General features: G+C 39.4%; 1 protein-coding gene and 1 pseudogene across 1 annotated transcript in view; one reads left to right on the top strand and one right to left on the bottom strand.

Annotated features, from left to right (window-relative positions):
* Window positions 1–7,195: 7,195 nt before the first annotated feature.
* Window positions 7,196–7,587, bottom strand: LOC129676802 (40S ribosomal protein S15a-like; annotated as a pseudogene).
* A 5,324-nt stretch (window positions 7,588–12,911) lies between these two features.
* The window catches only part of Tasl (TLR adaptor interacting with endolysosomal SLC15A4), a 25,991-nt gene continuing 14,922 nt past the window's right edge, over window positions 12,912–23,980 (top strand). Inside the window, exon 1 of the mRNA XM_055607333.1 lies at window positions 12,912–13,002. The gene's annotated coding sequence lies outside the window, so the exon portion shown is untranslated. The remainder of the gene's footprint in view (window positions 13,003–23,980) is intronic.

The raw sequence follows: 23,980 nt of genomic DNA, 5'->3' as shown, positions 1-23,980 counted from the left end.
CTTCCTTCCTTCCTTCCTTCCTTCCTTCCTTCCTTCCTTCCTTCCTTCCTTCCTTCCTTCCTTCCTTCCCTCAGTCCCTCTGTCACTCCCTCCCTCCATCCCTCTCTCCCCCTCCCTTCTTCCTTGTTTCGTGAGGTGGTTTGAATGAGATGTTCCCCACAGTCTTGTGCATTTGAATACTGTGTTTCAGTTTGGTGGCTTTGTTTGGATAGGTTTAGGAGGTGTGTCCTTGCTGGAGGAAGTGTGCCATTGGGCCAGGCTTTGAGGTTTTGAGTGGCCCAGGTGCGCTCTTTGCCTCTTGTTTGTGGTTCTAAATGTGAGCTCTTAGCTTGCTGCTCCAGATGTAATACCTGTCTGTTACATGGTTCCCCACATGGACAGTGATGGACTTGTTCTTCTAGAACGATATGCCCTTTCAAACCATCCTTCTATTAAGTTTCCTTGGTCGTTGTGATAATGGAAAAGTACTAATATACATCCTTTCTTTTTATGGTCCTAGGGGCTGAAACTGTGGCGTCATGTGTTAGAGATGAACACCCTTCAGCTGACCTATATACCCAGCTCTTCTGTGTTTTTATTTTTATTTTTGAAACAAAGTTTCAATCGGTTATTCAATCTGGCTTCAAATTTACTAGGTTAGCACAGAAAGCTTTAATTTGTGATATTTCTGTAATGGAAGTTTTTGTTTCTTTAAAAACTCAGTTATGTTATGTAAATATATTTTTGTTTTAATCCCACATTTGGGAGTTTAGTTTGGGCTTTAGGTTGTCCACAGCTAATGATGGCCTCCTGCAGGGCATGGTCTTTGCCAGCCAGAAATGGCCTGCCTCTTGCTGCAGGGCGAGAAGTGTGGCCTAGGACTCTGAGGGATATAGATATGAGAGCCCAGAAAGAGAAGATGTGGCAGTTTAGAGTCCAGAGTTGATTGGTATGACAGCTTGGAGGAGGCAGATGGAAAGAAACATTTCAAAGCAGCAGCTTAGAGGAGACTGCCTACTGCCATTTGCTATTGACGAAGATGAGTATAAGCCCAAAAGAACCCATCAACCCTAAACAGCTGGGAGAAGTAAAAGGGTCTGTACCCACCACCCACTAGCCTTGTCTCCTACCTAAGGTTGCTTGGTTGGAAGAGGGAGGCTTTAAGGAACCCCAAATAAAATAGAGATGATTAGTGGGATACAAGCAATATTGAAACAATTGTTGAAATTACAGGACTAGAATTCTCTCTGAAAGCCAAACCCTATTTTATTTTATTTTATTTATTTTTATTAATTACAGTTTATTCACTTTATATCCCAGCTGTAGTCCCCTCCCCCATCCAATCCCAATCCCACCCTCTCTCCCTCTTCTTCTCCAATCCCACCCTCCCTCCCTCTTTTTCTCCTATGCCCCTCCCCCAGTTCACTGATAGGGGAGGTCCTCCTCCCCTTCCATCTGACCCTAGTCTATCAGGTCTCATCAGGAGTGGCTGCATTGTTTTCCTCTGTGGACTGGTAAGGATGCTCCCTCCTCAGGTGGAGGTGATCAACCTTTATTTTTTAAAATAAACATAATGGCATAAAATGTAAAACAATAATAATGCACTTGCTTAGCATACATGAGGCCTGGGTTCTATCTTTGCACCATAAAAATAATAATAAATATAAAGTACATTTTTATAGTTGCATTACATAAATCAAATATTTTAGTCTAAATTATACCTGTACTAGACTTCTGTATTGGCTGGTTGTGTGTGTCAACTTGATAAAAGCTAGAGTCATCAGATAGAAGGGAGCCTCAATTGAGAAAATGCCTCCATATAATGTGGGGCTGTAGGCAAGTCTGTAGGGCATTTTTTTAATTAGTTTGTAATAGGGGAGTTCCCAGACGGTTGTGGCTTGTGCTATCTCTGGGCTGGTGGTCCTGAGTTCTATAAGAAAGCTGGCTGAGCAAGCAATGAGGAGCAAGCTAGTACATAGCACCCTCCATGGCCTCTGCATCAACTCCTGACCCCAGGTTCCTGTCCTGACTTCCTCCAATGATGAACTATGGTCTGGAAGTGTAAGCCAAATAAACCCTTTCCTTCCCAACCCTAAGCAGGACAATATTCTACAAATAAAATATTTGCTACAAATAGAGCCTCATGTTAAATGCAAAAAGAAAAATCTTGAGGGATTTTATACTTTGGTTCTAATGGGAATGAAGCTACTCATAAATTTCATGGATGAATAGCTATTGTCCTTTTAAACACAGCATACAGCTTTGGAGTGTTTAGCAAAGAAAAGAAAATGTGTTTTGTCAACTAAATTAACCAAATTCACCCAAGAGATAAATGGAGTGACAGATATTGCAGGTAGATTGATCATGATGGGGTACACTTATAATACAAGTATTAGGTCAAATGCAGAGACTAAATGACTGTTGAGTGCCTAGTACTAAATGGGACATCTATAATACCTCCTCCAACGCCAAAGGAACATTGCAGAAAAGGAGGCAAAAAGACTCCAAGAGCCAGAGAATGGGAGAAGTGCTATGGAACCCTGTTTGGGGAACATAACGTACATATAACAGCTGCAACACTGCATACAGCTTTCACATACTCATCTGGGAAGAAGAAGGGGTAACAACAGTAATGAAAAGAAAAGAAGGTAATGGAGCACGAATGCAATCATAATACACTGTATGCATGCCATTATTTAACTACATAAATACTGTGAAGCTAAAATTTTGTTCTATAAAGAAGTAATAAACATTTTAAAGAAACAAACACAGCCTGATCACATTACTTTCATTTCTCCATTGCACTGTGAAAAATTCTATTTGCTTGAAGTTCCAGTTTCTCTTTTACAGGCCTCAAGATGTTTCTGGTGGCCTTTAGCATCTCTGGGGATTCATAAGGTGGAAAGAGAGAACTAATTCCTAGAAGAGTTTTTTATTTTTTTACATCTACACATGTGCCATCCCATGTACTTATTCCTCAAACAGACACACACACCACACACATTTTGTTATGCATTATCAGACTAAACTTTTTTCTTTTCTTTCCTTACTTCTTTCTTTTTTTTTTCTTTCTTTTTTTTTTTTAGACAAGGTTTCTTTGCATAGCCTTGGCTATCCTGGACTCACTTTGTAGACCAGGCTGGCCTCAAACACACAGAGCTGCACCTTTTTCTGCGTACCTAAGTACTGGGATTAGAGGCACGCTTGGCATCAAACTGAACTTTAATTTAGAATTGATGATAGAGATTTACGTTTTGATGTAGGAATATTTGTTGATTAAGGCAGATTACACCAAGTAAAGAAAAAAAAAAACCAACAACAAGAATGTAGAAAGTGAAGTAACCCAGATTCAGAAAGACATGAATGGTATTTACTCACTTATAAGTGGATATTAGCCACAATGTACAGGATAACCATGATACAATCCACAGACTCAAAAAAGCCAAAGGAGCCCAAGGGAGGATGCTTGAAGCTCATGCAGAAGAGGAAATAAAATAGACATCTGAAGTGGATGGCAAGATGGAGCTGTATGGGGTTCAGGTATTAGGATGGTGGAGGGTTGGGGAAGGGAAGAAAAGACTGGAAGAGAGAACAGAAATTGGTGGGGGAGCATCTCTGGGACAGGACATGCCCCCAGGAGTCTATGGGGTGACCCTGGCTGAGATTCCTACCAGGGCAGGATATGAACTCTGAAGTTGCTACCTCCTGCAGCCAGGTCGGACTTCTAATGAAGGGAGGGGGAAGCCAACCCACCCATAAAAATGTTTGTCCTGTCTAAACGAAATGTTGGGATGAAGATGGATCAGAGACTAAGGAAATGACAAACCAGTGACTGGCCCCAATTTGAGACCCACCCCATGGGAGAAAACAACTTCCTGATACTATTAATGATACTCTGCTCTGCTTGCAGACAGGAGTCTAGCATAACTGTCAGCCTCATCCAGCAGCTGATGGAAACAGTTGCAGAGACCCACAGCCAAACAATAGACAGACCTTGAGGTGTTTTGTGAAAGAGTGGGAGGAAGATTTGAGGGAGCTAGAGGGGTCGAGCCCTACACAGTCAACTAACCTGGGTCCATGGGTACTCAAAGAGACTGAATCACCAACCAAAGAGCATGCATGGGCCAGACCTAGACCCCCTACATGTATGTAGCAGAAGTGCAGCCTGGTCAAAACTTGGGTCCCCTAACATTGGAAGTAGGGACTGCCTCTGACTCTGTTGCCTGACTTTGGATCCCTTTCCCCTAGCTGTGCTACCTTTTCTGGCCTTAGTGAAAGAAGATGCTCTTAGTCCTTCTCTGACTTGAGATGCCAGGGTGGGTTGGTACCCCATAAGGGCGTACCCATCACTGGGAAGAAGGAGGGAGGGGAATGGAGGGAGGGGGCATGAGAGTGGGACTACTCGGAGAATGGGAGAGGTCTGGGATCAGGCTATAAAGTGAAGGAAGGAAGGAAGGAAGGAAGGAAGGAAGGAAGGAAGGAAGGAAGGAAGGAAGGAAGGAAGGAAGGAAAAAAAAGTAGAAGCCCAGTGGCCAGGGAGATGAAGGTCAAAGTACTACCTGTGTATTTTGATGACCCATTTTATACCTAAACTTTATGTACAAAACTAGATTTGGTATCCCACGTCTGTAATCCCAGCATGGCTACAGTGAGATCAGGGATCAGGGAATTGATGGGAAGCTCATGGACTGACTGAATAGCTTGTAGCTGTAGCTATTCAGTCAGCTCATCAGCAGAAACAAGAAGAGAGGCCTTGCCTCAACAAGGTAGAAGGCAAGAAATGACCTCCAAAAGTTAACCTCTGACCTCCACACATGTTGCCACAGTAATACACAAAAATTAAAGACAGTTTGAGAAAATCTAGAGCAGAGCGCTGAGGTGCACACCTGTAATCCCAGCACTGGGGAAGGCAAAGAGAGGTGGATCTCTGGGAGTTCTAGTCCAGCCTGGCTTACAAGGACATCCAAGGCTACACAGAAAACCCTGTCTCAAAAAAAATAAAAATAAAAATAAAAAAAAATAAAAAAGAAAGAAATCCAGAAACCACAAACCAATGAATATGACTATGCATTCATGTCATTCCTTAAATATTCAGATACTTACTTTACTACCTCTAATTGATTCTGATTCCAAATAATGGGTAGTGTCTGATAAAGATGAGATATGCTGAATACTGTACATGGATATAATTAATATAAGTATATATATTATTAAATTCAGTTTTCCATTTAAATTTATATAATATTTTGTTTACAAGTATTTTAAAACTGGAATAATTCTGAAACACTTCACAAACTTTACAAATACAGTAATCATTGGCTAATTTGGTGCTGAAATGAAATGAAATGAGAGGCAAATGGGAATTATCCCAAGAACAAACAGTATATTATAATCACTTATATCCTAAATAACAAAACTTCTAGTATACAAGAAGCTATTACAGCTGCATTGGAATTCAGAATGCTGTGCTTAATAAAGCAATTATAATCTGTTACCCCAACCTCCAGATAACCAGTCTTGTCCTACAGCTTTCCTTATGGAGTTCTTTGGTACCAACTGAACCTATGGGAGTATAATTAATAATTTTAAGTGCTAAATTAATTTTATTATATGGCACATGTAACCTGTGCCTAAATTTTTTTTTTTAAAGATTTATTTATTTTATTATGTATACAATGTTCTGCCTGCATGTACACCCGAACGCCAGAAGAGGGCACCAGATCACATTATAGATGGTTGTGAGCCACCATGTGGTTGCTGGGAATTGAACTCAGGACCTCTGGAAGAGCAAGCAGTGCTCTTAACCTCTGAGCCATCTCTCCAGCCCCCCTGTGCCTAAATTTTAATAGTTCACATTACTTTTGTAGATTGCCATTAAGATGAATCTTCTGCAGTGAAAGTACACCAAAATGTTATATAGACTATGGTAATTATGACTCAAAAATAGTAATTATAAATTTACTAAGATAAATGTTGAAACTGAATGTGGGAAGTGAGATTGTATTTTCTTATAATGTTAGATTATGCATTATTGTAAAAAGGATTATTTTTATATCATGTTCTACCATATGAGAACTGATTATTTTTATTTTTTCTGGTTTACTTTTTTTAGAACACAAATCTAATTCAGTTATAAATGGTTCTGGTTTATTGTATGAACTTGGAATGCATTGGTGGTTAATTGTAGAGATCAGGAATAAGATGAATTAGAGGAGAATTTTATTTCAAAGTACTGACTTGGGTAATGTTGTAAACATGAGGTTGTGACGTGTGACCAGAAGATAAATGTTTGGCACTGTTTTTGTGAGTTAGGCAAGTGTTCATAAATGAAATTTTAATAATCACAAAAGAAAACACCAAGATAGAAGCTATAGATACCCAAGTCATCCAGAGAATAAAATGGAAAATGTGTCAAGTAATGAGTTGGCCAAAATGAGATGTTGAAGTAAAGAAAGACAAGGAATCTCAGTTGTAAGAAGAGATCATTATAAGGAAACCAAGGAAAGAGATTAGAAAAGAGAAGTGGGAGGTAGGAAAATAACCATGAATGTGCAGCGACACAAAGTCAACTAGGTGATAGTGCAGAGATCTTCCTAAAAAAGGGTCACATCAGCAAACCTCTGGTTAGAGATACATCACTATTGAATCATCCACACACCACAAGTTAATGAGGTTGTTAGAAAGGGCAAAGTCAATCTGCAGTGGCATTTCTGATGTTAAAGGAGTGCCCAGCCTTATAGCATGCACCTGTAATCCAAGTATTAGAGCTGTTGAAGCAGGGCTATCAATTTGAGACCAGCTTCAGCTCTGTAAGAGTTTGAAGGCATCTTGCATTATATGACACTCTGTCCTCAAAAACAAAATAAAACAAAAAATCATGTCTGTAATCCCAGCACTTGGGGGTAAAACTGGAGAGGATCAGGAGTTTCAGGTCAGCCTTGAGCTTTGACTAACCCCTTAGTGAGTTCAAAGCCACCCTCAGCTATGTAAGTGAGGGGTAAGAGGCACTTTGAAAGCCCATCTCTAATGATGTACTGCTTCCTCCAACGTTGTACTTCCTCAACATTCTCAAACAGGGCCACCAAGTGTTCAAATACTAGAGTCTGTGGGAGCCACTTCCTGTTCCAACAACAATACAGCACATAAAGTTAAAGAAAAAACTATTTTGTTACATTTTTCAGTCTACAGAGGCTTTTTATTTATATGTTTTACATCTCTAGGAAAAGAATTCCAGGTTTTTCTCTCCTCTATGCTTTCATCTTGCTTCTTCATGGTCCATGATGCCAGCTGAGGTTGTCAGTGCAATGAAGCCAAATTGACCAGCTGGGAACAGATTGTTCTGCCATTTCTCTAGGTCTCTGAGTTGTACATCAAATCTAGGAATGATCACTCCATATTTATTCAAACTGCCTGTGAGGTTCACAATGATTTTCCCAGCTCTGTTATCAACAATGATCTCAAATTCACCAGTATAACCATGCTTCATCTCCACAGTTAGAAACAGAATGAAAACTTTGGGGAATGGTTGATGAGGATCTGGCATTTGCATCTCATCTCAGCATTGTCAATGCTCTTGAGAGCATCGGTCAGGACATTCATGTATACCATGGTGATGGCGCAGAAATATGGTGGAAAGAGGCTACATTTTTTTCTTTTTTTTTAAATTTATTTTACATCCCAAGGGTGCTCCCACCCTCCTCTCCTCCCAGTCCTTCCCCTCTTCCTTCCCCTCTCCCTTTCCCTCCAGAAAAGGAGAGCCATCCTCCACCCATTTCACCCCTCCTCAGCATATCAAGTTACATGAAGACAGAGCAGCATATCCTCATTCCCTGAGGCCAGGCAAGGTAGGCCTGCCAGGTGAAAATTATCCAAAAACAAGGATTAGAGTCCATGTTGCCCCCCGCCCAGGTGCTACACATGAAGACCATGCCACCCATTGGCCACATATGTGCAAGGGGCCTACTTCCAGATCATGCATGCCCCTTATTTGATGTCTCAGTCTCTGAAAGCACCCATGAGACTGGGTTAGTTGTTTCTGTTGGTCTTCTTGTGAGGTTCCTGTCCCTACCAAGTCCTTCCATCTTTCCTTCAGCACTTCCACAGAACACTCGGAGCTCTGCCCCGTGCTTGGCGATAAGTTCCAGCATCTGTCTCAATCCGCTGCTGACTGGAGCTTCCCAGACTACAGTCAAGTTAGGTTCCTGTCTACAAGCATAGCAGAGTATCATTATTAGTGTCAGGGGCTGGCTTTCTACCGTGGGCTGGGTATCAGGTTGAGCTAATTATTGGTTGGACTTTCCCTCAATCTTTGCTCCCTCATTATCCCTGCACTTCTTGTAGGCAGGTAATTTTTGGATCACAGGTTTTGTTGGTGGGTTGTTGTTCCCCTCCTTCCACTAGTCCTACCTGGCTAGGAGGTGGGGACTTCAGTCCTTATGACCCCCCCCCCCCCACATTAGTAGTCTCAGCTAGAGTCAAACCCATGTCCTCCAGGAGCCTACCCTGTTGCAAGCCTCCAGCTTGACAAAGAGATGTCCCCCCTCAGTTTCCCTTCTTTTTCCTAGCCCTCTCATCATCCCCCCTTTTCCAACATCTGATCCCCACCCTCATTTTCCTCCCAGTTCCATCTCCTGTCCAATTCTATCTCTTCATCACTTCAGCTGTCTAATCTATATCCCCTTCTGAGTGACATTATGGTAGCCTTCCTTGGGCTCTCCTTGTTGCATAGCTTCTTAGGGTCTGTAGATGGTGGTATGGTTATCCTGTACAGTCTAATATCTGCTTATAAGTGAGTATATACAATATGTGTCTTTTGGGGTCTGAGTTACCTCACTTAGGATTATCTTTTCTAGTTCCATCCATTTGCCTGCAAATTTACTAAAGATACATTTTTACTTTTGTGTGTACACATGCACCTATGGAGGTCAGATAGCAGGTGGTGGGAGTTGGTTCTTTGCTTATAGCATGTGGATCCCTGAGGTAGAACCTAGGTTGTCAGGTTTGATGGCAAGAGTGTTCACCTGCTGAGCCATTTCAGTGCTCTTCAAAAACCATTTTAAAAGAGAAGGAATTACATGAACAGTGTGAAATCCTCTTGAAATGTGAATGATTATAGGTCATTGGACGAGATGATTATGAGGAACTACATAAAGAAAAGTCACTGCAGTAGTAGTTACTTTGCTGTGAGCCTGGGCTACAGAGTGAGTTCCAGACCAATGAAGGATAGAAAGAAACTAAAAAAAACCCAAACAAATAGAAAACACAACAACCCATTTGAAATTTTAATTAAAATCCCTTTTAATTTTGTCCCTAATATGTTCTATAAAAATTATTCTTTCCAGGAAAAGAATTTTTGATCAAAATATGGGCAGTCTGTCCAGTAAGGTTACCAATTCCTTTATAACCAGTTAAGTGTAGGAAATTGACTTCAAACTGCTACCTCTTTGCTGACTATAATGAAATAGAATTTCATCCTTTATAGCTGAAATCCTCTGATTTTGTGTCAGTCTTCTGAATGGCAGGTAAGAGTCTTGATTTCTGTTTCTCGGAATGGATATTATTTCTATCATTCAGTTACCTCTGGGGTGAAAATTGCCCTACCAGTTACTTTGTTATTATATCATCCACACTTTACTTCTGTTAGTTATTCACTGTGGCCATCTTCTGCTTGTCTCCAAGTCCCTTTACATAAGAATCTTAATTTCTCAATAGTAGATTCTTCTGTCATATATTATTTAAAAAACTGATTATTGCATTTCCCTAAGTATATATTAAATATACGTGTATCTATTCACACATGTGCATGCACAGTTGACCAGTTCATGAAAAGATTCCGCCAAACTCCAACCATCTAAAGTCTTTTTTATTTGTAATATGAGGATGGAACTTAAAACCTCACAAATACTAGGCAAACATGGTACTACTGAGGTATACCTCCATCACTTTAATTTTGACAGAGATTCAAGCTAAATTGTATTCTGGCTCAGCATTCTGCATGCTGTTATTACAGGCATGAGCCATCACTCTAATCTTTAGGTTTTTTTTTTTTGACAGAATCTTTCTATATAGGCCAGGGGGCCTCAAACTCATGGTAATCTTTCTGCCTTAGGTTTCTGGATGGTAAGATTATCATGTGAATCATCATATTGGGTTTTGTATTTTGTATTTGAGTAAAGCAATTCATTTTCTGGACACATGCTTGTTACCCCAGCTCCAGAAGGCAGAGACAAGAAGATTGTCATGCATTAGCTCAGGCTATATAGTGAATTTTATGTCAATTCATTCTATAGAATGAAAGTCTTTCTGAAAAAGAAAACAAGCCAGGTGCACATGCCTGTATACCTAGCACCCAGCGCTCACCACTTGGGGAGGCAGAGGCAGGTGGATCTCTGTGAGTTTGAGGCCATCCTGATCTAAAATGCGAGTCCAGAACAAACAAGACTACACAGAGAAACCCTGTCTCAACAAAACAAAACAAAATGACAACAACAACAAACCAAGCCAAACAAACAAACAAACAAAAAACCCAAAATCAAGAAAACAGAATTTGGGTAAATCTTTAGTGAGTAGGAATACTTACTGTAAAACATGGACATGGACTTCGTGCATAGCAGTGCTAACTCTGCTGCTGTAAGGGTGGTAATAGGAAGATGGTTATGGCTTTCTGGCTGCCAGCCTACCTCCAAGTCCAGTGAGAGGTCCTTCCTTCCTCAAGGGAATAGGTCAGGGAAAGATAGAACAGGACAAATGACATTCTCCTCTGGCACACTTACATACTTATGCATTAACATCACACAGATCCACACACAAACGCACACAGACACCCCCCTTCTGAAACATACAAAAATATAGATATCACGTAAGGGGCAACTTGTTCAAATAGAATTATCTTTTCATTGGTTATACTGTGGCATTGCCAATTCAGCTCTTGTGGATTCCACCAGGGAGAGTTCTTGAAGTTAGATGAGAGTCACTGTAGGCTAGCTACGTGGTAAGATTAAACAGTGTTTGACTCTGAAGGTGCTATGAACCTTTTGATCACAGTTAAATTCTTGACGTGCTACCAAGGAATGGAGCTATCCATAGGCCTGATTTTATGATTACATTGAAGCTGATTTTGTCCTTGGGATTTTGAGTAGGCCAGGTCAAATTATTATGGCTCATATGTAGGAAACTGTTTTTCAGCTGAATCAGAATAATAGTTCATGAAATCATGCTGGAAATCATAAAGTACTCTAACAGAAAGTAAATTGTTAGTATGCTTTTTAAAATAGGCCTTTGGGAGTAAGTCATGAAACAAGAAGGCACAGAACCTCACTAAGTGGAAACATTCAAAAAGAAGGGTTTGGAAACCAGCCTGATAAGAGTTAGGAAGGAAGAGAGGAGAGAATGACTAGCATGTAGGGAGGGTTATTCTTTGTCACTTAGGGTAAACCAGACAAAGAACTTTGAAAACCATTGTTTCACTTTCTGGCCCAAAAAAACTTACCCATTTGCAAAGTATGCCAAAGAAGACATAGTTTATGGCATATTTGAACTATAAAATACAATAAATTTATTTATGAACTTCTAAATTTTTGATACATGCAGTGAATTTATCCCCAAAATATATCAAATGTGTATAAGATTATCCATAACAGTATATTATCACAGTTTTGATATTAGCTAGTTGGAGAGACAAACTTTCATTTAAAAATTAAAAAAGAAATTTAGACAGGGCCTCACTCTGTAATATAGATTGGTATAGAACTTAGTATGTTGCCCAGGCTGGCCTTGAACTCAAGGTGATCCTTTAGTCTCAGCCACTCAGGTGTGAAGATTACAATTGTGAAGCAACATGGCTGACATGTTAGATTCAACTTTTTCTATGGGAATGGGAATGCCAACTGAATCTTCTTTATACTAAGCAAGCAATATACCACTGAGCAACAGCTATGTTCTTTAAATTATTAAAGTATTATTATTATTTGAAGTAAGGTCTTATTGTGAAGCCCTGGTTGGCCTGGAACTTCATATGTAGACCAGGTTGGCTTTGAACTTGGGACAATCTTCCTGCCTCTGCCTCTGCCTCTGGAGTGCTGGAGTTGGATTCAGCCCTTTTCCTTTTTAGGCAGGCTAGTTTCAAACTCTTGGCAACCCTTTGCCTCAGCCCCATTATGGACTTGGATTAAAGATAAGCTAGGGTCAGATGAAAGGGGAAGAGGTCCTCCCATATCAATGGACTTGGAAAGGGGCAGGGAGGGGAGATGAGGGAGGGAGAATGAGAATGGGAGGGAATGAGGGAGCGGGATACAGCTGGGATACAAATTTAATAAACTGTAACTAATATTAAAAAATAAAATTTATAAAAAAGATATAAGCTACTATGTCCAGCTAACATTATAAACAATGAGAAATAATACTTTTTTTTCTCTAGACAGGGTTTCCCTGTGTAGACTTGGCTGTCCTGGACTTGCTCTGTAGACCAAGCTGGTCTTGAACTCTCAGAGATCCACCTGCCTCTGCCTCTCAGAGTGCTGAGATTACAGGCTTGTGACACTAAGCCTAGCTAAAATCATACTTCTTAAAATCATAGATTACTAATAATTAGTCAAGAAACAGAAATGTTAGAAGTCATGTGTGTGTGTGTTGCTTTCATTTGGAGGAGGGTTAGCAGATGTTTCATTACTATAAAGTGCAAACATCGACTTTTTTAAACAAGAGACAGTTTCACAGATAGGTTTCATTTTTCAAAAAAGAGGAAGAAACACCATTCTGTGGTCCAGTGTGGCTTTGTCAGTTACCTCCAGCCCATTTCCTGGGACTTCCCACTCCTTCTTTAGAACAACCTAGACTTAAGCGAAACAACTCTTTTTTTTTTCCGTTGGATCAGCTATACAAAGAAGGGTGCAGCTTAGTGTCTTGGTGGTCTTGTCAGTGAGAAGTTTGAGAATCTTTTGGAAAGATCCGTGACTGGCTAGCTCATCTCTATTAGGTTAGTCACTGTGTTGCCACAGGATCCCAGGAGCAGACTATTTGGTGAAGGTAAGGGAAGCAATGGGTCGTTTGATTCTCTTATCAATTATTCTCCTTTCTTTTCCTATGTTCTCTTAGCCTGTTATCATTAGAACTCAAACCTACTTTAATGGCATCGGAAAAGCTTTGTAGCCTACTGGAGTGACTAGGAACTTGATCAAATATTCAGTGAAGCTGGCCATTTAAGTAATAAAAAGTAAGCCAAACACTTCCTTCCCTGACATTCTTATGCAATTTTGGACATTTTGGATATTTCTAAGTTAGCGTTAGAGTTTATTTTAGTGTTGTTGTTGCTTGTTTTTTAGGGCTGGCTTTGCACTCTGGACCTTGTACATGCTAGGAAAATACTCTACTATTGAGTTACATTTAAATTTTTTTCTTTGAGAACAGGTCTCATTAAAAATCTGGCTTGATATATCAGACAGAACTTGAATTTTTAACATCCTGAATAGTTGTCATTATAGGTTTCTGGCCCAGCTTTAATATGCTCTTATTTAGTTATCTATCTGTTTATTTATTTATTTTCTTTGATATAAGTTCTCACTCTGTAGCCCAGACTGGCTTTGAACAAACAGCATTTTTTGTCAGCTTCCTTTCTGCTGATATTTCAGGTATGATGCACCAAACCTGCTAAGTAACAAGATTTTAAGGTACTTGTCTGCAATGAGGCTTGGAGATTTCTTAATAGCATAGTAGCAAGAGTTTTTATTTGTAAATTCTACTGTGTGCATAACATACCAAAAGGTTTGATTCATGTACTTAGTTCCTCAAAAAAACTTGCAATTTATGTTTCTTTGTTTTAGAGATAGAGTTTCATTATTTAATTCTGGCTGACCTAGAACTCACCATTTAAACCAGACTAACATTGAATTTGTGCAAACCCTCCTACCTTAGTCTCTCTCTGGCTTGAATTTTTTCCTTTTATGTATGTATGTATGTATGTATGTATTATAATTTACTCACTTTGTATCCCAGTTGTAGCCCCTCCCTCACCCCATCGCTATCCTACTTGCCCTCCCTCTTCACCTCCCATACCCATCCCCAATCCACTGATAGGGAAGGTCCTCCTCTCCTTTCATCTGACCCTAGTCTACCAAGTCTACGCAGGACTGGCTGCATTGTCTTCCTCTGTGGCCTGGTAAAGCTACCTACCCACTCTGGGAGAAACGATCAAAGAGCCAGCCCCTGAGTTCATGTCAGAGATAGTCCCTGTTCCCATTACTAGGGAACTCACTTGGACACCGAGCTGCCATGGGTTACATCTGTGCAGGGGTTCTAGGTTATCTCCATGCATGGTCCTTGGTTGGAGTATCAGTCTCAGAAAAGACCCCTGGGCCCAGATTTGTTTGTTTGTTTGTTTGTTTCTGTTGCTCTCCTTGTGGAACTCCTGTTCCCTCCATGTCTTTCTCTCTCCCCCTTCTTCCATAAGAATCCATACACTCTACCCAAAGTTTGACTATGAGTCTCAGCATCTGCTTCAATACCCTGCTGGGTAGAACCTTTCAGAGGCCCTCTGCAGTAGGCTCCTGTATTATTCCCTGTTTTTTCCTTCTTCTGATATCCACCCTGTTTGCCTTTCTGAATGAGGATTGACCATCTTACCCAGAGTCCTCCTTCTTACTTAGCTTCTTTAGATGTACATACTTTAATATGTTTATCCTAAATTATATGTCTAATATCCATTTATAAGTGAGTATATGCCATGTGTGTCTTTCTGCTTCTGGGTTACCTCACCCAGGATCATCTTTTCTAGTTCCCACCATTTGCCTGGTAATTTCATGATTTCCTTGTTTCTAGTTGCTGAGTAGTATTCCACTGTGAAAATGTACCACAATTTCTGTATCCATTCCTCCACTGAGGGACATCTGGGTTGTTTCCAGATTCTGGCTATTACAAATAAAGCTGCTACAAACATGGTTGAGCAATTGTCCTTGTTGTATACTTGAGCATCTTTTGGGTAAATGCTCAGGAATGGTATAGCTGGGTCTTGAGGTAGGGCTATTCCTAGTTTTCTAAGAAAACGCCAGATTTATTTCCAATGTAGTTGTACAAGTTTAAGTTCCCACCAGCAATGGAGGAGGGTTCCCCTTTCTCCACATCCTCTCCAGCATGTGTTGTCACTGGAGTTTTTTTTTTTTCCTTTTCTTTTTCTTTTATTTAACTTTAATTTTATTTATATATTTATTTATTACAATTTATTCACTTTGTATCCTCGATGCAGCCTCCTTCCAGTCCCACCCTCTCTCCCTGTTCTCCTTCTGCCCTTTCCCCAGTCCATCTGACTCTAGCCTATCAGTTCTCATCAAGGATGGCTGCATCATTTTCCTTTGTGGCCTGACAAGGCTCTACTCCCCAGGGGGTAGTGACCAAAGAGCAGGCTACTGAGTTTATGTTAGAGACAGCTCCTGCACCCCTTATTAGGGAACCCACTTGGAAAATGAGCAACCAATATCATTTGAGTTGTTGATCTTAGCCATTCTGATGGGTGTAAGATGATACCTCAGGGTCGTTTTGATTTGCATTTCCCTGATGACTAAGGATGTTGAACATTTCTTTAAGTGTTTCTCTGCCATTCGATATTCCTCTACTGAGAATTCTCTATTTAGCTCTGTACCCCATTTTTTAAATTGGATTACTTGATTTGTTGGTGTTTAACATCTTGAGTTCTTTATATATTCTGGATATTAGCCCTCTGTCAGAATATAGGGTTGGTCATATCCTTTCCCAGTCTGTAGGCTGTTATTTTGTTCTGATGGCAGTGTCCTTTGCTTTACAGATGCTTTTAAGTTTCATGAGGTCCCATTTATTAATTGTTGATCTTAGAGCCTGTGCTGTTGCTGTTCTGTTCAGGAAGTTGTCTCAGGAAGTTCAAGGCTCTTCCACAATTTTTCTTCTAACAGATTTTGTGTGTCTGGTATTATGTTGAGGTCTTTGATCCAATTGGACTTTAGTTTTGTACAGGGTGATAAATATGGTTCTAGATGCATTTTTCTATATCTTAGACCAGCACCATTTGTTGAAGATGCTTTCTTTTCTCCATTGTATCTACCTCAGTCTCTTATGTGTTGGAAGTATAGGTATAGCATAATCTGTTCTGCTTTAATCTGAAATATTTGACTGATTGGTCAAACTCATTTAAATTTTATTTTAGTCAATTAATTTTTTAAAATTTGGAAGTTCAAAGACAGTTTTATTACTGTTTAAAATAAAAACCCCAGTGCAGGCAAGCTGTAAATCTAGGCAGCTAAGCAAAGGAGGAAGATGAAAAGGAGGAAGAGAAAATCATGCCCTTTGATTTAAGCATGTTCAGAAGCATACGTAGACCAGAGATAGAAAAGAAGGAAACAGCATGCTTTTCTGAGTAATTCAGAAAAGTGGGCAACTTAGCCAAACTTTGTGGCTGTGGCTCTGTGAACTGCTTCTTTTAATTTTTTAGATGGATTCTTCCTTGGTCACAAAGACTCGACTGTGACTTTTGAACTTCCTGTTTTAGTTGCCAAAATGTTAGGATTATAGGTATGTACTAACAAGCCTGATTGTGACCAAAATTCACATGTGTGCCTCCCTCCTCATGCCTGGTTGTGTGTGTTGAGACAGTCTATTTGTGTAGGTCAGGGTTTCTACGAACTTGCAGCAACTCTCAGCTTCAGCTTTCTCTGTAATGAGATCACAAGCCAGCAGTACTGTGTTCCTCCTTCAAATGCTGCATTATAATTTCTTCAGTCCTATTCTGCTAGTGCTACATTGTTTAGCTTCTACATTTTAACAAGAAGCCCTAACAATGTAAGCAGAATAAGCAGGGATACCATTGATCTTGACTTCAGTTGTGCTGATGACTCGTAGAGACAAGAAAAAGTTAGAGTATATTCCCATTGAATTTCAGTCCCAATGATTCAGTTCAGCAAGCTTGCGATAGTGCTGTGCAATGTTGCAGGACATATTAAAAGTAAATATGGTTTATAGTGACATGGCTTTTCAAACTGTTATATGGATGATGTGAGGAAAGCCTTCTTGTTGGTATTAAAGACAGAGAATGAATGGATCCATGTATATTGCTTTTTTTTTTTTTTAAAGCTGAAATATCTTTCCTTTGTGTGCATATGTCTGTGCTTCAATATAGACTTGGGTTGTTTGGACTATTCATATTGATACTCATAGCATGTCTTGCATGAGCCTGCTTAACACAATTGTTTCTGCATTGAGAGCTTTTTATAGCTATAAAGAGTATTTGAAAACTGCGTTTAACATCCATATCACAGTAGAAGTTTTTTTTTTTTTGTTTGTTTGTTTTTATGTGATAGAGCCTCATTTAGTATATACTGGCCCTGAAACCCCTAAATGACTAAGACTGGTCTTGAATTCCTGATATTCCTGCTTGTACCGTTCAAGTGCAGGGAAGATAGGCATACACCACCACACTCAGATAGATATGTTGCTTTAAAAAAAAAATGAAAAAATGCGGTTGGATAAATGGCTCACCAGCTAAGAGCACTGGCTGCTCTTTCAGAGGACATTGGATCAATTCCCAGAACCCACATGGCAGCTCACAACTGTCTATAGTCCAGCGGTTTGACACCCTCATGCAGACATAGATGCAGGCAAACATCAATGCACATAAATTAAATTAAAAAAATGAAAAAAAAATCTATTGTGACATGAATGTTTAACAGATTTCTAATACTTGTCAGAACTGCAACAACTTTTCAAGCTCCCACTCCCTTAATCCCAGCACTTGGAGAGGCAGAGGCAGGTGGACCTCTGTGAGTTGGAAGCCAGGCTGGTCTACAAAGTGAGTCCAGCATAGCCAAGGATACACAGAGAAACCTTGTCTTGAAAAACTAAAATATATATATATATATATCTTTCTAATGTCTTGATACAATAAAATGAGCATCCATATCTCCATCAAGTACATTGATTTAGTGTATTGTTTTGCCATGCTTATTTCCTATTTTTCTCTGTCTTTTTTTCTTTTTCCAAAAGTTTTGAGAGTATATTGTTGGCTTCATTGGACATCCCATCCCTAATTTTTTTTTTGAGAGAAAATTTCAGTTTTATTATCTTGAAAAAGTTTTCTTATCCAAATTTAGTTCTTTAAAAAATCCTTTGTTTTTTCCCCCAAAGTACCAGATAGACAAATATTTAACTATACCTCCTCTTGCCTTGAAGAAACTTTAAGTCAGCCACGTTTGCTCTGTTGTGCACGTTTCCCTATCTGGAGACTTACTTCATAGTGTGCACATGTCACTGCATATATTGGTACTATCCCTGGAGGAGGTTGTTCTCCTATGTGTGGATATACATTTTGGACTTAATATCTGGGTCCAAGAAATGTTTAGAATGATGACGACCAGTCTTTTAAAGAAATTAAATCACTCATTTGCATTCTTACAATAGGGTGTTATTTGTTTTTTTTTTTTTAGCCATCTCTAAATTCTTGAGTGTATATTTTCTAAGCACTTGAACATCCTTTTATATAATGATGTTACAATTATGACACTAAAATCCAAGGGCAGTGTGTTGTGGTAATTTTAAATGTGTGTTCTAATGATTATTATTAGCCCTATAATTATTATGGTAGTCTTATCTAACCTGCTATCATAATCAATAAATACAGACACCTGCTAGATTTTAGATTGCTTTATATCATCTTGGCTTGGGCAGGTAATTCCACCTATACCTCATATCTCCCAGCCCCATGCTATTCCATCTTCTTTAATAATTCCTAATTGGGTTACCTCCCATCAGAAATCGCAACTATTTGCTAACGTTCTTCATCTGGGCCAATTATTTTTTAATTAAATTTTTATTTTTTATATTAATTACAGTTTATTCATTTTGTATCCCAGCTGTAGCCCCTCTCCCTCATACCCTCTCAATCCCACCCTTCCTCCCTCATTTCCTCCTATGCCCCTCCTCCAGTCCACTGATAGGGGAGGTCCTCCTCATCTTCTTTCTGATCCTAGTCTATCAGGTCTCATCAGGACTGGCTACATTGTCCTCCTCTGTGGCCTGGCAAGGCTGCTCCCCCGTTAGGGGAGGTGATCAAAGAGCTGGGCCAATTCTTTCCACACCATTCTTGGAGTCCTTTTCTCCCAGCCCACATGGTTCCTTCCATGCTAGCACATTGTGTCTTCCTTCTTCCTCCTCTTCCTCTCTCTCTCTTCTTCTTCAGATCCTCTCTGTCTTCTAACCCTCGAACCTAGGCCACATCTACATCATCCACCTTGCCCAGGTGTGCATTTTTATTGGAGAAACAGAGAGGCAAGGTTACAAGTTATTTGGGGTAAGTGAGTGTCTGCTTGTAAAAAACAACAAGTAGACCACAGGGGGAAAACATTTAACATTAGGATAGCAGCAAACCAATCCCCAATAGCAGTGGCTCATGCCTGTAATGCCAGAACAATGAGGAAAGCTGAGGTAGGACAACTGATGTGAGTTAAAGGACAGCTTGAGGTATGTTAGTGATTATCATTTAATCATTTTGTTTTTACGATTTGGCAATTAAATTAAATGATAATTTAATTATCATTTTAGATCAGCAGAATCAACATAACCTGAAATTGTCATACAATCATATTTCTTGGTTCTAGCCCAGACTTACTGAATCAGAAACTCAGTATCAGGTGTTGCAAATATTCATTCCAAAGCTCAATATCCACTGGCTATTAAGAGAACAAAGAAAATTCACTGAAGCTTTGTAGTGACATAAATCATTGAAAACTACAGCCTCACATTAAAGCAATAACAAGCAAGTCCTTTTTGACAGTGGGAAATGTCTGTGACATAACAGTAGGAAGTATGAACATAAAATTCTTCTTCCATCTGGGGGTGGGTGGGCTTAGTTCTGTGAGTAAAGAACCTACTGGGCCAGCCTCTGTATGTACCTGAGTTTGGAGTCCAACACCCACTGAAGAGCCAGGCACAGGGCTGGAGAGATAGCTCAGGAGTTAAGAGCACTCATTGCACTTGCAGAACACCTGGGTTTGATTCCTAACACCCACATTGTGGTTTACAACCATAATTCCAGTTCTACAGGATCTGATGTCTTCTTTTGACCTCTGTGGGCACTAATACACTCATGGGCACATACATATATTCAGGTAAAACACCTATGTGTAAAATACAATGGACAAATAAAAGAATAATTTTTAAAAAGCCAGGCACAGCCACATGCATCTGTTGCAACTCCAGTATGGAGAGCACAGAGACAGGTGGATCTCTGGGGTTCTCTGGCTAGCTAATGTAGCTGGATAAACAAGAGCTCCTGTGACAAAAGAACAAGATGGAGTGCAATAGAAGACACTTGATTTCAAACTCTGGCCTTCAGAGTATGAGCCTTCACATATGTGCACATGCATCACATATGAATATGCACACATACATACACACACACACACACAAATGGTGTGCTCACTTCTTGAAACATTTATATAAAAAATGTTACAGGAAAACAAGTTCAATTATTAACAATGGCTCTTGGGCCCTTGGGATTATATTCATATTCCCTCAAGATGAACAAGAGTATAATGGCATATATGTGTGAACACATGATAAGGAAACCCATTACTTTATATGCTGACTTTAAAAAATGGAGCTGGAAATATAATTCAGTAGGTAAATGGCTTGTGGTTCATTTGAACTTGGTTTTCAGAATTCATATAAGAAATAGGGTATGGTAATGTACCTTTGTAATCCCAGAGCAGGGGAACAGTGAGCCTAGGGCTTTGTAGATTGCCAGCCTAAGATACTTGTTGAACTCCAGGCCAGTGGGTGCAATTGTCCCACAAAATAAGATGTCCAGTGCTCTAGGAATGGCATGCAAGCTTCATCTCTACCCTCTGCAGGCATGAGCACCTTCACATATGCATGTATCTTCACAGACATTAATCATACAAAAGAAAATGGATGCCTTATCAGGCCACAGTAGAGGACAATGCAGCCACTTTTGATGAGAACTGATAGACTAAGATCAGAAAGAAGAGGAGAACCTCCCCTATCAGTGGACTTGGGGAGTGGCATGCATGCAGAAAGGGGAGGGAGGATGGGATCGGGAGGGGAGGAGGGAGGGGCTTATGGGGGGATACAAAATTAATAAAGTGTAATTAATAAAAAATTAAAAAAAGAAAATGGATGAGTAAGAACTATTCAGGATATAATCTAAAATCTATGATGAAGCCATCAATTCTTTCTAGCTCTAAAGAACAGAGTTTTTTTGTTTGCTTGTTTTGTTTCTGAGAGAGCCTACTTCTATAGCCCTGTCTGGCCTGGTACTTGCTATGTGGACTAGACTAGTTTAGACTGGCCTAGAATCTGAAGCAATGCTCCTTGCCTCACCTCTCCAGTGCTAGGATTATAGATGTGTGCCACCATATCCAGAAAGAACAGACATTTTTTAAATAAAATGTCTAAATAGTTATTTTTTATTTTTTTTATATTTTTGGGCTTTTGGAACAGGGTCTCATGAAGTCAAGCTGGTCTCAAGTTCACTATATGGTTGAGGTTGGTTTTGAACTTTTGATCCTTCTGCCTCAGCTTCCCCAGGGTTAAGATTACAGTTGTGTGTTATCACTCCTGACTGCTGGCTAGAATCTTATGGCAGTTTGCTTCATTCTCAAATGTGACATAAGTATGAATTAGATCCTCTAATGGAAAACTTAAGAAAAAAGGTAAAGTGTTTGAGAATGTCAGTAGAAATAATCTTAAACATTATTAGCAAGAGAAGAAATTGGTTCAAGCTAATTTAAAGGAAATTTAGTCAGGTTGGAGTGTGAGTCAGTAGATGGAGTACTTGCCTTGCATGCATAAAATATTATAGCAGATGTCTCTTTTCCTAGCATTTGTGAAGTAGAAGCCAGAAGACAGAAGTTTTTGTCTATATAGTGAACTTCATGTTAACCTGGGAAACATGAGACCCTGAATCCTCAACACCCCCAAATAAATTTAATAATAGCTTCATTCTAGTAAGTCTGCTGTTTAAAATCTGCCCCCCCGAAACATACACAGACACATATACAATGTTGCACATAGTGACAAAAGAAAAAAGTCATTGTGCATTATAATAAAGGATTTACTATAGTGAAAGATGCTTGTAGATGTTAATATGGATGAAATAATTGTCACCACTGTAGGCTACTATTTCTTTTTGTTATTATTTTGAGATAGGCTTTTTTCATCCATGCTTTCCTTAAGATCAAGAAAATCTCAAGATCAAGGAAAGCTATGTAATGGAGACTGACTGTCGATTCTCCTAACTCTGACTACTGAGTGCTGAGATTGCAGGTATATGCCGTGACACCCAGCTGTGACAGATTTTTATTGGCCCAGGGCTAGAGAAGATGGCTCAGAGGTTAAGAGCACTGGCTTCTCTTCCATCAGCAAGCGCATGGTGGCTCATAACCATCTATAATGATATCTGGTACCCTTCTCTGGCCTGCAGGCCTGCAGGCATGCATGCATGCAGAACACTGTAAACATAATAAATAAATCTTAAAAAAAAAACAGAAATAACAGCCAACATTTTTTCCACTAGATTATACAACACAATATTTAGTGGTAATGAAGCCTTCATTTGTCTTTGGCCACTGGAGTTGTCCTTTGTACTATATCAGTCCAGCCTCTTCAGGTGTTCTAGTTTATCTTTACTGAAAATATTCTGCAAGATATGTTCTAGCTCTCTACCATCCCAAATTTCTCCCTTCCACACCAATTGCCAATCCCTCTTTTTGCTATAGCTATTACTCCTTCGTTACAAACACTTTCAATTATTAACTTCAGTAATTATGGTATTGCTTGGGTTTTATTAACATTCCATGTCCTGGTAAATATCTTGCAATAAGGAAAAGATGAGCCTAGAATTCTTTTCTAATTTAGGAAGATAGAGTCTCGGAAATGTTTGAGGTGAGACCCAATGATTATGGGAGATGGGCCAGGGATAACTATAGAGCCTAAGCTCTCAGAACAGAAGAATCAAATATCCCTAGGATGGTAATTGGAATGGGGGGAACTGGGATAGGCTCAGCATAGCTAGGGTCTTGAGTCCTGTGGGGAGCAGGCAGAGATGAAGTTAAGTAGGCACAAGGGCCTGATATATGTACCTGTTTGGTTGATGTGTAAACAGTTCACTGGTAAAATTGCATTACCTTGTGGAAGGTAGTTGTACAATCAAGACTGATGTAACATTGGGCTACAGTAATGAGACTAGTTAAGGAAAATGCTAATAGTTAGATTCAAAGATGTAGGAAAATTGTTTATCAATGAACATTGACATACAAAATTTACTGCATCTTCCTTCTTTTACTTGGCAAATGCTGTTGTTATTAACTAAAGTCAGGGATGATGCCAGTTTCCTGGAAGAACAAAAGTGCTTGGTATCATTACTGTGTGATATAAACTGCTTTCATCTATGCAGCAGAACAATATGTTCTAAACACAGACTTTGAAGTTCATGAACTTGGACTTCAACCTTGCTTTCAGTAGACAGCAGCAGCTGTATGATATTAGGAAGGTCAGTTTTCTTTTTATAAATTTTTATTAACGTATACTATATTAACTATATAATCTGTATATATATGTGTCATATATGTATATTATAAATTTTGATGATATCCTCCACATAACGTTCATGGATTTCCCCACCATTCCTGCTGACCACCATCCTTTCTCCCTAATAGGGCATTTCAATATTCATATCTCTCACCTTGTTAGTTTTCTCATTTGGCAGCTATGATAATATTTAATATTTGATACTCTTGGAAGTTTAGGAGTAATATATAGAACACAGCCAAAGCAAAGTTGCTACCATGATGTCCTATCCAATCCAATTTACTTTATCTGCATTTTTCTTTTCCCCTTCTTTTCTTTCTTTTCTTCTTTCTTTCTCCTTCCTTCCTTCCTTCCTTCCTTCCTTCCTTCCTTCCTTCCTTCCTTCTTTCTTTCTTTCTTTCTTTCTTTCTTTCTTTCTTTCTTTCTTTCTTTCTTTCTTTCT

This window comes from Psammomys obesus, unplaced genomic scaffold, assembly GCF_907164565.1.
Source record: "Psammomys obesus unplaced genomic scaffold, mPsaObe1.curated_primary_1811, whole genome shotgun sequence".
NCBI lineage: Eukaryota > Metazoa > Chordata > Mammalia > Rodentia > Muridae > Psammomys > Psammomys obesus.
This window is presented reverse-complemented; position numbering and strand designations above follow the sequence as displayed.